The 16,629-nt window shown below is 40.0% G+C and overlaps 1 protein-coding gene across 16 annotated transcripts in view; it reads right to left on the bottom strand.

The window, feature by feature from the left end:
- Positions 1–16,629, bottom strand: part of FHIT (fragile histidine triad diadenosine triphosphatase) — a 1,443,555-nt gene that overhangs the window by 1,368,303 nt on the left and 58,623 nt on the right. The window lies entirely within an intron of this gene.

Genomic DNA, 16,629 nt, shown 5'->3' on the forward strand with positions numbered 1-16,629 from the left:
CCTCTCACTGCTGTGGCCTCTCCCGCTGCAGAGCACAGGCTCCAGACGCGCAGGCTCAGCGGCCACAGCTCACGAGCCCAGCCGCTCCGCGGCACGCGGGATCCTCCCGGACCAGGGCACGAACCCGCGTCCTCTACATCGGGAGGCAGACTCCCAACCACTGCGCCACCAGGGAAGCCCTGTTATTCTTTTTCTTAAAGATGACTCTACAAATTACATAAGTATCTGACCCCACAAACCCTGAATCTGCCCTAATACAGAGGAAGGCATGTAAAACTACTTCTCTATCCTGTCCTGTCCATTGTTCAAGTATTCAATCTATAAAGAAAATCCTGTTCTTTAAAAATAAAAAATAAAGGCAAGGGGATAGAGAAGAGCTATTTTAAATGTACATCTTTAGATTGGTTCAAGATGGTGGAGTAGAAGGACATGCTCTCACTCCTTCTTTCGAAAACACAGGAATCACAGCTAACTGCTGAACAATCACCAACAGGAAGACACTGGAACTCACAAAAAAAGATACCCCACATGCAAAGACAAAGGGGAGGCCGCAATGAGATGGTAGGAGGGGCGCTATCACAATAAAATCAAATCGCATAACTGCTGGGTGGGTGACTCACAAACTGGAGAACACTTATACCACAGAAGTCCACCCACTGGAGTGAAGGTTCTAAGCCACATATCAGTCTTCCCAACCTGGGGTTCTGGCAACAGGAGGAGGAATTCCTAGAGAATCGGACTTTGAAGACTAGTGGAATTTGATTGCAGGACTTCAGCAGGACTGGGGGAAACAGAGACTCCACTCTTGGAGGGCACACACAAAGCAGTGTGCCCATCGGGACCCAGGGGAAGGAGCAGTGACACCACAGGAGGCTGAACCAGACCTCCTGCAGAGGTGGAGGGCAGCTGTGGCTCACAAAGGGACAAGGACACTGGCAGAAGTTGTGGGAAGTACTCCTTGGTGTGAGCACTCCCAGAGTCCACCATTAGCCCCACGAAAGAGCCCAGGGACGGTTCCAGTGTTGGGTGGCCTCAGGCCAAACAACAAACAGGGAGGGAACACAGCCCCACCCATCAGCAGACAAGAAGATTAAAGTTTTCTTGAGCTCTGCCCACCAGAGCAACAGCCAGCTCTACCCACCACCAGTCCCTCCCATCAGGAAACTGGCACAAGCCTCTTAGATAGCCTCATCCACCAGAGGGCAGACAGCAGAAGCAAGAAGAACTACAATCCTGCAGCCTGTGGAACAAAAACTACATTCACAGAAAGATAGACAAGATGAAAAGGCAGAGGACTATGTACTAGATGAAGGAACAAGATAAAACCCCAGAAAAACATCTAAATAAAATGGAGATAGGCAATCTTCCAGAAAAAGAATTCAGAATAATGAGAGTGAAGATGATCCAGGATCTCGAAAAAGAATGGAGGCAAAGATCAAGAAGATGCAAGAAATATTTAACAAATATCTAGAAGAATTAAAGAACAAACAAACAGATATGAACAATACAATAACTGAAATGAAAACTACACTAAAAGAAATCAATAGCAAACTAACTGAGGCAGAAGAATGGATAAGTGACCTGGAACACAGAATGGTGGAATTCACTGCCGCAGAACAGAATAAAGAAAAAAGAATGAAAAGAAATGAAGACAGCCTAAGAGACCTCTGGGACAACATTAAATGCAGCAACATTTGCATTATAAGGATCCCAGAAGGAGAAGAGAGAGAGAAAGGACCAGGGAAAATATATGAAGAGATTATAGTCAAAAACTTCCTTAACATGGGAAAGGAAAGAGCCACCCCAGTCCAGGAAGCGCAGAGAGTCCCATATAGGATAAACCCAAGGAGAAACACGCCAAGACACACAGTAATCAATTTGGCAAATATTAAACACAAAGAAAAATTATTGAAAGCAGCAAGGGAAAAGCGACAAGTAACATACAAGGGAACACCCATAAGGTTAACTGCTGACTTCTCAGCAGAAACTCTACAAGCCAGAAGGGAGTGGCATGATATACTTAAAGTGATGAAAGGGAAGAACCTACAACCAAGATTACTCTATCCAGCAAGGATCTCATTCAAATTCGATGGAGAAATCAAAAGCTTTACAGACAAGCAAAAGCTAAGAGAATCCAGCAGGACCAAACGAGCTCTACAACAAAAGCTAAAGGAACTTCTCTAAGTGGGAAACACGAGAAGAAAAGGACCTACAAAAACAAACCCAAACAATTAAGAAAATGGTCATAGGAACATACATATCTACAATTACCTTAAACGTGAATGAATTAAATGCTCCAACCAAAAGACACAGGCTTGCTGAATGGATAGAAAAACAAGTATCTCTGTGTACAAGACACCCACTTCAGACCTAGGGACACATACAGACTGAAAGTGAGGGGATGGAAAAAGATATTCCATGCAAATGGAAATCAAAAGAAAGCTGGAGTAGCAATACTCATATCAGATAAAATAGACTTTAAAATAAAGAATGTTACAAGAGACAAAGAAGGACACTACATAATGATCAAGGGATCAATCCAAGAAGAACATATAACAATTATAAATATATATGCACCCAACATAGGAGTACCTCAATATATAAGGCAACTGTTAACAGCTATAAAAGAGGAAATCGACAGTAACACAATAGTGGGGGACTTTAACACCTCACTTACACCAATGGACAGATCATCCAAACAGAAAATTAATAGGAAACACAAGCTTTAAATGACACAATAGACCAGATACATTTAATTGATATTTATAGGACATTCCATCCAAAAACAGCAGATTACACTTTCTTCTCAAGTGTGCATGGAACATTCTCCAGGATAGATCACATCCTGGGTCACAAATCAAGCCTCAGTAAATTTAAGAAAACTGAAATCGTATCAAGCAACTTTTCTGACCACAACGCTATGAGATTAGAAATGAATTACAGGGAAAAAAACATAAAAAACACAAACAAATTGAGGCTAAACAATACGTTACTAAATAACCAAGAGATCACTGAAGAAATCAAAGAGGAAATCAAAAAATACCTAGAGACAAATGACAATGAAAACACGACAATGCAAAATCTAAGGGATGCAGCAAAAGCAGTTCTAAGAGGGAAGTTTCTAGCTATACAAGCCTACCTCAAGAAACAAGAAAAACCTCAAATAAACAATCTAACCTTTCACCTAAAGGAACTAGAGAAAGAAGAACAAACAAAACCCGAAGTTAGCAGAAGGAAAGAAATCATAAAGGTCAGAGCAGAAATAAATGAAACAGAAACAAAGAAAACAATAGCAAAGATCAATAAAACTAAAAGCTGGTTCTTTGAGAAGATAAACAAAATTGATAAACCATTAGCCAGACTCTACAAGAAAAGGAGGGAGGGGACTCAAATCACTAAAATTAGAAATGAAAAAGGAGAAGTTACAACAGACACCGCAGAAATACAAAGCATTCTAAGAGACTACTACAAGCAACTCTATGCCAATAAAATGGACAACATGGAAGAAAAGGACAAATTCTTAGAAAGGTAGAACCTTCAACGACTGAACCAGGAAGAAATAGAAAATATGAACAGACCAATCACAAGTAATGAAATTGAAACTGGGATTAACAATCTTCCAACAAAGAAAAGTCCAGGACCAGATGGCTTCACAGGTGAATTCTATCAAACATTTAGAGAAGAGCTAACACCCATCCTTCTCAAACTCTTCCAAAAAATTGCAGAGGAAGCAACACTCCCACACTCACTCTATGAGGCCACCATCACCCTGATACCATAACCAGACAAAGATACTACAAAAAAAGAAAATTACAGACCAATATCAATGATGAATATAGATGCAAAAATCCTCAACAAAATACTAGCAAACAGAATGCAACAACACATTAAAAGGATCATACACCATGATCAAGTGGGATTTATCCTAGGGACGCAAGGATTCTTCAATATACGCAAATCAATTAATGTGATACACCATATTAACAAACTGAAGAATAAAAACCATATGATCATCTCAATAGATGCAGAAAAAGCTTCTGACAAAATTCAACACCCATTGATGATAAAAACTCTCCAGAAAGTGGGCATAGAGGGAACCTACCTCAACATAATAAAGGCCAAATATGACAAACCCACAGCAAACATCATTCTCAGTGGTGAAAAACTGAAAGCATTTCCTCTAAGATCAGGAACAAGACAAGGATGTACACTCTCACCACTATTATTCAACGTAGTTTTGGAAGTCCTACCCACAGGTATCAGAGAAGAAAAATAAATAGAAAGGAATACAAATCGGAAGATAAGAAGTAAAACAGTCACTGTTTGCAGATGACATGATACTATACATTGGGAAGCCTAAAGATGCTACCAGAAAACTACTAGAGCTAATCAATGAATCTGGTAAAGTTTCAGGATACAAAATTAACGCACAGAAATCTCTTGCACTCCTATACACTAATGATGAAAAATCTGAAAGAGAAATTAAGGAAACACTCCCATTTACCATTGCAACAAAAAGAATAAAATACCTAGGAATAAACCTACCTAAGGAGACAAAAGACCTGTATGCAGAAAACTATAAGAAATCAAAGATGATACCAACAGTTGGAGAGATATACCATGTTCTTGGATTGGAAGAATCAATATTGTGAAAATGACTATACTACCCAAAGCGATCTACAGATCCAATGTGATCCCTATCATATTACCAATGGCATTTTTTACAGAACTAGAACAAAAATATCTTAAAGTTCGTATGGAGACACAATAGCCAAAGCAGTCCTGAGGGAAAAAAAACAGAGCTGGAGGAATCAGGCTCCCTGACTTCAGACTATACTACAAAGCTACAGTAATCAAGACAATATGGTACTGGCACAAAAACAGAAATATAGATCAATGGAACAGGAAAGAAAGCCCAGTGAGAAACCCACACACCTATGGTCAACTAATCTATGACAAAGGAGGCAAGGATATACAGTGGAGAAAAGACAGTCTCTTCAATAAGTAGTGCTGGGAAAACTGGACAGCTACATGTAGAAGAATGAAATTAGAACACTCCCTAACACCACACACAAAAATAAACTCAAAATGGATTAGAGACCTAAATGTAAGACTGGGCACTATAAAACTCTTAGAGGAAAACATAAGAAGAACACTCTTTGACACAGATCACAGCAAGATCTTTTTCGATCCACCTCCTAGAGTAATGGAAATAAAAGTAAAAATAAACAAATGGGACCTAATGAAACTTCAAAGCTTTTGCACAGCAAAGGAAAACATAAAGACGAAAAGACAACCCTCAGAGTGGGAGAAAATATTTGCAAATGTCTCATTGGACAAAGGATTAATCTCCAAAATATATAAACAGCTCATGCAGCTCAATATTAAAATAACAAACAACCCAATCCAAAAATGGGCAGAAGACCTAAATAGATATTTCTCCAAAGAAGACATACAGATGGCCAAGAAGCACATGAAAAGCTGCTCAACATCATTAATTATTAGAGAAATGCAAATCAAATCTACAATGAGGTATCACCTCACACCAGCTAGAATGGGCATCATCAGAAAATCTACAAACAACAAATGCTGGAGAGGGTGTGGAGAAAAGGGAACCCTCTTGCACTGTTGGCGGGAATGTAAATTGATACAGCCACTATGGAGAACAGTATGGAGGTTCCTTAAAGAACTGAAAATAGAATTACCATATAACCCAGCAATCCCACTACTGGGCATATACCCTGAGAAAACCATAATTCAAAAAGACACATGCACCCCAATGTTCACTGCAGCACTATTTACAATAGCCAGGTCATGGAAGCAACCTAAATGCCCATCGACAGACGAATGGATAAAGAAGATGTGGTACATATATACAATGGAATATTACTCAGCCATGACAAGGAACAAAATTGGGTCATTTGTAGTGACGTGGATGGATCTAGGGACTGTCATACAGAGTGAAGTAAGTCAGAAAGAGAAAAACAAATATCGTATATTAACACATGTATGTGAATCCTAGAAAAATGTACAGATGAACCGGTTTGCTGGGCAGAAATTGAGACACAGATGTACAGAACAAACGTATGGACACCAAGGGAGGAAAACTGCAGGGGGGTGGGGATGGTGGAGTGATGAATTGGGAGATTGGGATTGACATGTATACACTGATGTATATAAAATGGATGACTAATAAGAAAATAAATAAATAAACAAACATTTAAATAAATAAATGTACATCTTAAGTCTGCTGATTTCATTATGTATTTTCCAATACCAAAATATAAAATAAAATGAAAACTGCAGAACTTTTGGCCCTTTGACATTTCTTCCCAACCACTGAAAACTTTGAGATGGATGGAACATCTGGGTTCTGAGAAGGTCTATGTATTATTACTGCTCCCCACAATATCAGGCTTAAGTGTATTTTTTATGTTTAGACTAGTGAACATAAAATGCAAACATTTTTCACATGACTGATACGTTTGCCTTTAAGAAAAACAGCCCTGGCCCAATATTATTAGGAAACAGATCAGCAGCCCCACTGGACTCTGAAGCAATGTAATTAGGTAGTCCAACACTACATTTTGTCAAAAAGCTCTGACAACCTAATAACCAGATTGTCATCAGATAGACACTGAAAAATGATACTGTGTTTGTTCTAACATTAAAATACTACAGCTTTCTGGGGATTTTTGTCCAGCAAAAAAAAATTTTTAATCTATGAGGGATGCATCCTATTGGTCTGGGTGGTGTTTAAATGTGCCTGTTCTGCTTGAGGTATGGAGTAAGGAGTTTTGTTTTCATTTAAAGTTTAAGAAAGAATTGTACAAAGGATCACCTACTTGATGTGAATCATTAAAATCTTATGTGTTACAAGGAAAAGTATAAAAGGGAATGTTTATAACAGTACTAACTGGTATTTATTAAGCATTTAGGTGTTGCCAGACACCATGTTCAGCTCTCTGTGTTACTGGACTCCTTCCAACAACCATCAATGCGAGGTGCTATTGTTATTCTCATTTGTAGAAGCTTATAGAGGCTAAGGAACCCACATCCCCCATGTTCTTAGCCACTTCAATGTACTGCTGAGAAGAGAGGGTTTAACTTGGTTTTGATGATAGCAGGGTAGATCAGATGAGAGCAGGTAGTGGGGGTGAGAGATGTTCTTTTCAAGAAAATTATTATCTATTTGACCTCCCAAAAGAAGGTTATCCAGCATGCAGTCTGACATGTAAGCCAATCGATGTGTAATATGACAGTGGAAGAGAAAATGTTATAGATTCTTCACACAGATAAGCAATTAAATACAAAAAGACAGAAATATTAAGATATAGCCTTAGGGTTCGAAATACTATCGCTTCCATTTAATTAGTCAATTATGAGAAGTTATCCACTAACCTGTACAAGAATAAACCTTAGGGAGTACATTTCTAAGATGACCTTTGGAACCTTAATATCCAAAAATCTTACAGTTTTATCTGTTAGGATATAAATGAGTTATTCCATGTAAATCACTGGCAAATTTGCACATGAAAACTGTGTGGCTGAGCTAGTGAGTAATAATTAAATGACACCAATTTTTTTCCAATATGCATGAAAATACCCCAGACAACTTAAATGCCCAGTCCACCAAACCAGCATTACAATGCTATGGCACTTTAAATTTTCCAAAGTATTTTCCATCCTATGGTTTCATTTGACACCCATGAGCCTATATTCTTTCTTAAGCATGAAAAAAAAAATTATTCCAAATTTACAAACATAATGTTAAGCAAAAGACGTCATACACAAAGAAATCCATACTATATGATTCCATTTCTATAAAATTCAAAGCCATGGAAAAACCAATTTGTGATGTCAGAGTCAAGATAGTGGTGGTTGGGTTGGGACCAGGGTAGTAAATGGAAGATGGCATGTGAGGGTCATGTTTTATGTCTTATTCTGAATGCTAGTTCCTTGAGTGTGATCATTTTGTGAAAATTCACAATATACACTTTGGATTTGCAGGTATACAAATCCTGTATGTTACACTTCTGTAAAAAGTTGACATGAAACAATCATTCTTTTCCTTCAGCAGCTTGCCAGCTAGACCAGAAGAACATACACACCAGGCAAAAGGGTGGGCAGTCTCAAAACACCTGGAAGTTTGACTGCAAACTATTGAGCTGCCGCCAGTGTCACTAGAACCTCTTAACATTCCTTTCCCTTGAAGCATCAAACAATTCATACAGCAATCCACTGTATTAATTCCTATAATGGAAGTGCAAGGAGTCCCGTAGTCAATTACAACTATGCCCTACAAATTCCAGAAAATGTTTGCTAGGATTTAGGCCTCTGACAGCTCAGTATGCAATTTAGAGCAATATAGTGAACTTTGATGGTAACAGCTCATTAACGATTGCATTTAAATGTAAACACTTGATACATTTTTAGAAACACCAGGCTGATTAGGTTCATTTTACTTTACTAGAAGTCAGAAGATAATATGTTAAACAGATTTTTCATTTTTTCTCTCTTAACCATCAATTCATTAAGTAGTAAGTTAAATCTAGCTTTGTTTTCTTTTTCCATAAATATGGAACATGAAGACAGTGGGAGTCCTGCTTCTGTTTCTCTTATCCAAATCAGGTACCAGTTTTCAGGCAACACAGTTTTAAACTCTGTTTTGCATGTCTTCCAAGACTAAATACCAAGGTTATGCTTTTATAGCTGTCCAGTTAAAACTGATGCTATTCCAAGAAGTAACAGTTGATTTCATCACAAAAAGTACGAAGCAATCTATTAACTGATTAAATTGTCCTGTTTTTCCTTAAAGCTAGACCACAAGAACAATGGTACAGAGACCTTATCAATGATGATAACAGCTGTATGTTCAGCAGAGTTACAGAAAGAGCATTGGAACTGATTACTGAACGATTCACTTCACCAAGCTTGATGCCCAGTGAGGGATAGTTAATGACAGTTACCATTTTAGGCCTGAGTTTCTTTGAATTATCAATGTAATATTTTACAAGTTATATGCATTTCAAGTAAGTTTATTCCCACAATTTTTTCAGTAGTTTGGATTATTTTCTCTTGCTCATACCAAATATAAGAAAAGTGAACAATATTAAGTTAAAGTGATATTCTTAGCTCTACAAAACATCTTTTGGTGACACAGAAGCCTAAATTATCTGAAAGTAGTTAATTGTTCTTTGCCAACAAAAAGGTGAATGTGGCCCCCAAACTAGACAAAACTCCAACCAAGTAATGACCAAGAATGGCAATAATAATAACTCTATTTCCCTTTCCTTTTTTTTTTTTTTTTTCTTTTCTGTCTCTTGCTCATCAACTACCAGGATTCTTTAACAAATAAATAAACAAATACATGCTGTGGAAATGCCAATGTTTGTCTCTACAAAAAAATGAAAAATTACTTTGTGTAGTAATAACCTCTCCCCTACATTAAGAAAAGATGTTAAAACAGACCTTCAGGAATGAGCAATCTTTCTAATACTTTCAGGAAGCACCCAACCAAATAAATATGTTGTGGGACTGGAAAATATCATCTAGAATCACAGGGCAGAAAGGAGCCCAAGATGTCACCTGACCCATCATGTGCACATTACCAGTAAGTTCCATTTAATTCCACAATCTTTTTCAGTTTTTTCTAATTGAACTATTGCTGATTTACAATGTTCTGTTAGTTTCAACAAAGTGGTTCAGGTATATATATATATATATATATATATATATATATATATATATATATATAGCTTTTTCAGATTATTTTCCATTATAGGTTATTACAAGATATTGACTATTGTTCTCTGTGCTATACAGTAGGTCCTTGTCATTTATCTATTTTATATACATATACAGTAGTGTGTATCTGATAATCCCAAACTCGTAATTTATCCTTCTCCTTCCCTCTCCCCTTTGGTAACCATAAATTTGTTTCCTATGTCTGTGAGTCTATGTCTGTTTTGTAAATAAGTTCATTTGTATCATTTTTTTAGATTCCACATATAAGTGATATCGAATGATATTTGCCTTTCCCTGTCTGAGTTGCTTCACTTAGTATGATAATCTCTAGGTCCATCCATGTTGCTGCAGATGGCATATTTCATTCTTTTTGATGGCTGAGTAATATTCCATTGTGCTGGGCTGGCCGAAAAGTTCACTCCATACGATGTAATGGAAAAAACCCGAACAAACTTTTTGGCCAACTACGTGTGTGTGTGTGTGTGTGTGTGTGTGTGTGTGTGTGTATGTGTGTGTGTGTGTATACACAGACACACACACACACACATATATATACACCATATCTTCTTTATCCATTTATTCGGCAGTGGGCATTTAGGTTGTTTCCATGTCTTGGCTATTGTTAGTAGTGCTGCTTATGAACACTAGAGTGCATATATCTTTTTGAATTAGAGTTTTGGTCTTTTCTGGATATATATCCAGGAGTGCAATTGCTGGATCATAAGATAACCCTATTTTTAGTTTTCTAAGGAACCTCCACACTGCTCTCCATAGTGTCTGCACCAATTTATTTTCCCACCAACAGTGTAGGAGGTTTGCTTTTCTCCATACCCTCTCCTGCATTTATTGTTTGTAGACTTTTTGATAATTCCACCATCTCAGGCTGCTCTTATTCCCGAGTTCCCTCTCTCAGCTCTGCCTAAAGACACACCCACTCAAACACCAAAAAACCCTACCAAGTAGTCCAATGCTAGCAAGACCATGAATCCTGCCACATCAGGTCCACTACAAATTACAGTCACTTGTTCTCTGTCCTGGCCTAATAGTTATTTCAGAGAAAATCTCTGTTTGGACCATTTTTCCTGTCCTTTGGAAAATCAGCTCAGGAATAGACTCAGGTGCTACTTTGGGTACATAAAATAAATATTCTATTTATTCTATTATATTTCTGTTCTATAATTTTATGGTTAGATGGTTGCTACTATGCATTCTGCTGCTGTAGATACCATATCTATTTTACATACTCAAACCAGCATTAGTCCATGCTCACATGAGTATTTAATGAAGAAGAACCTTGTGGCTACAAGTGTCACCAAATTGAATGCTGCTGAGGAGGAATCACTTTCTCTGAAATGTAACCATTAACAAAAAGAGAAAAGCCTGGAGTGACATGAGTCATCTCTAACGCAGCTGAATTACAATCCTGTAGAGTGAAGTAGGTGACCGCCTATGAAGTAAGACTTCAGGAGCCTTACTTTTTTTTTCCTATGAGACGAAACTCAGTATTCCGCAGTTGAAGTCTGAAATGCAAATACACCTAAGTAAATTGTTCTAAAACTTCAGTCATTCACATACTCCTTTCATGATTCTTATATTATCTGTGAACAAATATTCTATCATTAATACAATATTTTTATTTTAATCAAGTCAATCTCGCCAAGCTCAATGAATTTTTTGAAAGACAGTTTTGTATCACCACTGCAAATATCCAGTATCACTTGTATACAGCCAATATCACTTGCCACAAATAGAAGGAAACCAAAAAAAATTAATGTGGCTAACCAAAAATGTGTTCAGTCACGTACTGTGTAAAATCATGTATCACAAGAAATACTGTAATAAATTGGTTTAAATTCACAATAAAGAGAGATATCAGTGTTCTCAACACCCCTCTATCTTGTCCTCTGTTTAAAGGAGGAGGGACCACCAAAAAGAGGTAGGAAGGGTACCGAGAGTCTGAAGGAGCAAGTGTGAAGGCTGGGTGCTTGGGGAAGGCTGGGGTGGATGTCACAAGCTATGAGAAGTAAAGAGACAAAAGAGCAGGCTGTTGCCCACTCCATAATTATTTATTTCTGGGGCTGTTCCTGCATGTGTCATAAAGGAAGTCCGTTGTACTATTTGATATGAAGGTCCTTCTACGCACCATCTCTTTTAGACATATGCATCTGAGCTCACAAATTACCCATCACAAAGAAATCACATGCTGTTAATAGGTCTCTTCATTGTGGCTGACAGTGCAGAACAAATGCCAGTCCCTGTGCTGAAACCAAATTTCTGGAATACTAACAGGAGTTCCCAGTAGGAGGAGACACATTACCTAGAGGTCACCCCCAATAACTGCTGGAGCAAACTCCTGAATTCTGCTGCTTCTTGCCACATTCACCACAAAGGGCCACATATTCTAGCTCTCCCTGGATATCCTCCTCTCTGATCAAATTCTCAATTCTCTGATCATTTTTTCATTGCTTTTTTTCTTAAATTTATTTTATTTATTTATTTATTTTTGGCTGTGTAGGGTCTTCGTTGCTGGGCGCGGGCTTTCTCTAGTTGCGGTGAGCGGGGGCTACTCTCCGTTGCGGTGCACGGGCTTCTCATTGCGGTGGCTTCTCTTGCTGCGGAACACGGGCTCTAGGCACGCAGGCTTCAGTAGTTGTGGCACATGGGCTCAGTAGTTGTGGCTCGCGGGCTTAGTTGCTCCGCGGCATGTGGAATCTTCCCGGACCAGGGCTCGAACCCGTGTCCCCTGCATTGGCAGGCGGATTCTTAACCACTGCACTACCAAGGAAGCCCTTTCATTGCTTTTAACACCTCGCTCTCATTAAAACAGGTGCCCAATTTATAGAAAAATGAAGGGCATGAATCTGAATGAATCAACCATAAACGAATGAACAAATGTATGACAACAGGTCAGCTTTGCAGAAGGGAACACCTGCATGCCTAAGGCATGTCACCAAATTACCTCAACCCTGCCCAAAGTTACCAAGGAAAAGAGCACAAATCCCATCAGGATGCCTTTTCAGAGAAGTGACAAGTTCTCCTTCCCTTGACCTAACTGGACAAAGATCTGCTGCACTCTCGCTTTTAAAGTGCCTCCTTTTTACAAGCTGTACAATCTTGGTCAAGCTACTGAACTTCTCTGAACTTCTGTTCCCTTATCTATTAAATTCTGAAGAATAGTATCTGCCCCATGAGTTGCAGTAAAGATTAAATGAGAGAATTCAAGAAAAGTGTCTACCACATGGATTATATCATAAGCTTAAAGATGCTGGGTACATTTTCAGACCAGACCACAATACCATGATAAATATCAATGGCATAAGGGTTCCATGTTGTTACAATGTAATACCCACATGCTTTCATTCACTGTCCTGGTATCTACCCTGTTTGCCAGTAACAGAATTTTTAATGTTTACAGGGAGAACGCAGCAGGGTAGCAGCCCTATAGGCATGAAGGGGCACAGAATCATGTACCTGGAGTCCTTCATGAATGCATCTTAACAAATATATCCTGGGTTGATGATGACCACAATTCATTCCCATTTTGAAGTTCCCTGAATTTTTCACCTCTTTTCACTCTGAATCTCCTACGCTTTTCACTCTGAATCTCCTACGCTTCTAATACCCATAGAGTTTCCCTTATTTCAAATCAGAGGCAGGAGCCACAGGAGGGGGAGTTTAGGATCTAACGCCTGTAGTATTTTTCAGACAGAAAACACTCTCCCAATGCCTCTACCCAGGAGATGCTAAACTACTCTTACATCTCAGCTGTTGCCCCTCCAAGCAGATTCACACACCTCTTGGCTAACACCCCCATTAGGTAGGCATCTAATCATGTTTACAGTTATTCATTATGACTGGCTACACAAATAGTGCCTTTGGTGTCAAACCGAATGGCCCTGTAGACCCCTGGTCCAAGACAGCTGGAAGATACAGACACACATTAAATAAGACACAGGCAGGAAAATCACATTCACTTCCTGGAGATGGAGCGAGACTAAAGCCGGCCTGCTAGAGCCCTCCAGACCTCCAGGGTGGGGAGGCCCACAGCTAGCAGAGTGGGATCAAAAATCTGAGGTGCTTGGGGTTCAGAAAGCTTGCCAGCTCAGCTTCTGTGGGTGTCCACAAGCAAGTATGCCAGAAAGAAAAACATGAAATGTTTTGCAGGGCAATCATCTTGAACCAGAAGGAGCAGTATGCATCTAAGTGCCAGGGCACATTCCTGAACCTCTGAGCTCATGCACACCTATAGTGACTCCATGCACCTCTCTGTGCAAGAATCTCTCCAAGAACACAAAGGAGAAAAGTGCCCTTCACCACCTGCGATCATCTAAATCTAGAATCATGGGTGGGGGATGTATTGGGAGGGGGGTGGCAAATAATGACCTGAAGAGATGACCTGCAGTCCTCAGAATCCACTATAATGAACACTCTGTGTTTAAACAAGGAGAACCTGCATTTCCTCAAAAGGCATTTAGACACAGTCACATAACTGGGAGTGAATCTAAGAACCCTAGAAAGAGCAGCATATTTCCCCACTGACACAGCTGTACCGAAAAATCAATCTATGGCTCTAAGGGAAAAGAGAAAACACAACTGGTGATTTCTAGCATGGCATCCAATCTTCATTTTTGTGATCTCTCAATTCTCAGTTCAAGTATAAACAGACTTTTTTTTCCCTGAAGTAAGAAAAGGATTAAGTAGGCAGGATGCTTTCTGAGTTCTGTGTAGCATATGTTCATAAGCTATCCTTTTGTAGCATTTATGGATGCATTCTGGAGTAGGGTTAAGCCAGAGCAAAATAATTTGGCATGCTTGCATTTGCTTTATCAGGAGAAGCAAGTTCAGTCTGCAGGGGCCACTCTGACCTGAGTGGCAAAGAAGCCTCCTGGAACCCTGAGGGAGATGCTGATTATTTTCCTTACAGGGATGCTCAAGCTGAGCCATCTTCCTTGCAAAACAGTAAATGAGCTTCATGCAAATTATCCTCAGGAAAGTGGTGGCTCAGGGGACAGCAGTGATCATTATTACACAAACTTAATTTCTGACCAACTTCAACAATCACCCTGCAGTATCTGCCCTGCTACACAACCTCAGGGTCAGCATTCCAATCCATCCCAGCCTAAAGACCACATTCAGCAGCAGATGTGTTTTCCAAATTTGTACATCCACTTTTATATGCTATATCCACATGAGGGAATACAGTGCAGTCCTTAATGGTGATGTAGTAGAAGAATTTTTAATGTTCACAATACAACATTAAGTGGAAAAAGCAGTATGTACAATTTTCTAAAGACATATCTACATGGAAAGAAATATCCACAAATGCCATAGGTGGTCATTTCCAGGCAGAAGGGTTATGAGTAATTTCTATTTTCTTCTCTTTTGCTGATCCGTTTCCCAAATATTCTCTTTTTCTTTTTAATAAATTTATTTATTTATTTATATTGTATTTTTGGCTGTGTTTGGTCTTCATTGCTGCACATGGGCTTTCTCTAGTTGTGGCAAGCAGGGGCTACTCTTCATTGCGGTGTGCGTTTGCGGGCTTCTCATTGTACTGGCTTCTCTTGTTGTGGAGCAGGGGCTCTAGGCACACGGGCTTCAGTAGTTGTGGCATGCGGGCTCAGTAGTTGTGACTCACGGGCTCTAGAGCACAGGCTCAGTAGTTGTGGCACACAGGCTTAGTTGCTCTGCAGCATGTGGGATCTTCCCGGACCAGGGCTCGAACCCATGTCCCCTGCACTGGCAGGCAGATTCTTAACCACTGCGCCACCAGGGAAGTCCCCCCAAATATTCTAAAATGTAAATGTATTACCTTTGTAATACAAATAAAGTAATTATAAAGTGATTTAAAGATATATTGATAGATTGGTGAGAGTGACATCACCAAGATGGCAACATAGGTTGTTCCTGACTTTGCTCCCCTTTACAAGAAGAACTAACAACTATTCAAGAAGACAACAAGACACCATTGAGAGAATCCTAGAACATGGGGGTGAGGCTAAAGCACCCCTGTGTACTACAGAGACCAACAAAGACCACATTAGAAGGTAAGGGAAATGGCTGCACATTGACCACATTGCCCCTCCCCAGGCTAGCATAGCACCACGTGGAGAGGTCTCCCCTGAGTCTCTAGTTCCTCCAGTGGGAAGGAGAACACGGTGGATAAAACCAGCACCCCTAGTATTGTGGGTCACTTTACAGGAGCCCCTACTCTAATCTCACACCACAGAGACTGCAGGGGAATCTTCGGGGCTCAACCACTGGGAACCTGACTGTGATGGAGATGAGGGAGGAGCTTCTAACAACCAGCACAGGGATCTTTGCAGACTAAGTTCATACCTGAAGTGCCCAAGTAGTAATCCCAGAGGCTCTGCCCATGTGCAGAACCAAGCAGAGGGCACACTCTGACCAGGGAACCCAACAGAGTACAGATCTGCCTGATCCTCAAAGGAGGAATTATGCCAGCCCTAAAGCCCAGTTTGCCCACACCCAGGCAAGGAGCTGAATCACAGCCCCACCCACTGTGGAGAGCATCTTCTGGTCCCATTTGACCAGAAGGGCTAGAGAAAACTCCTGGAAGCTGAGCAGCCCAGCTGTGCTCAAGCCAAGAGGCAGGCAAGGAGAGCTGATTGCCCCCAGAGCAAAGCTACTACCAGGTATGGAGCACCACCATGCTATGCACAAGCAGGAGGAATAACTGACAGCCAAGGCTGAGGGTAGCTCACTGCCCCCCCACACACACCAAAGAGCTGGTTTGGGAAACTGAGAGGAGCCTGAAGTGACCCCCTCCCCCTCCAAACCAGGCAAGGGATCTTGCCCATTATGAAGCATGTTATTCTGCTACATCTGACCAGAAGGGTTGGAGATAACTCTTGGAAGCTA

This window comes from Monodon monoceros, unplaced genomic scaffold (genome assembly GCF_005190385.1).
Source record: "Monodon monoceros isolate NGI ecotype Baffin Bay Population unplaced genomic scaffold, NGI_Narwhal_1 Super_Scaffold_3, whole genome shotgun sequence".
NCBI classification, from domain to species: Eukaryota; Metazoa; Chordata; class Mammalia; order Artiodactyla; family Monodontidae; genus Monodon; species Monodon monoceros.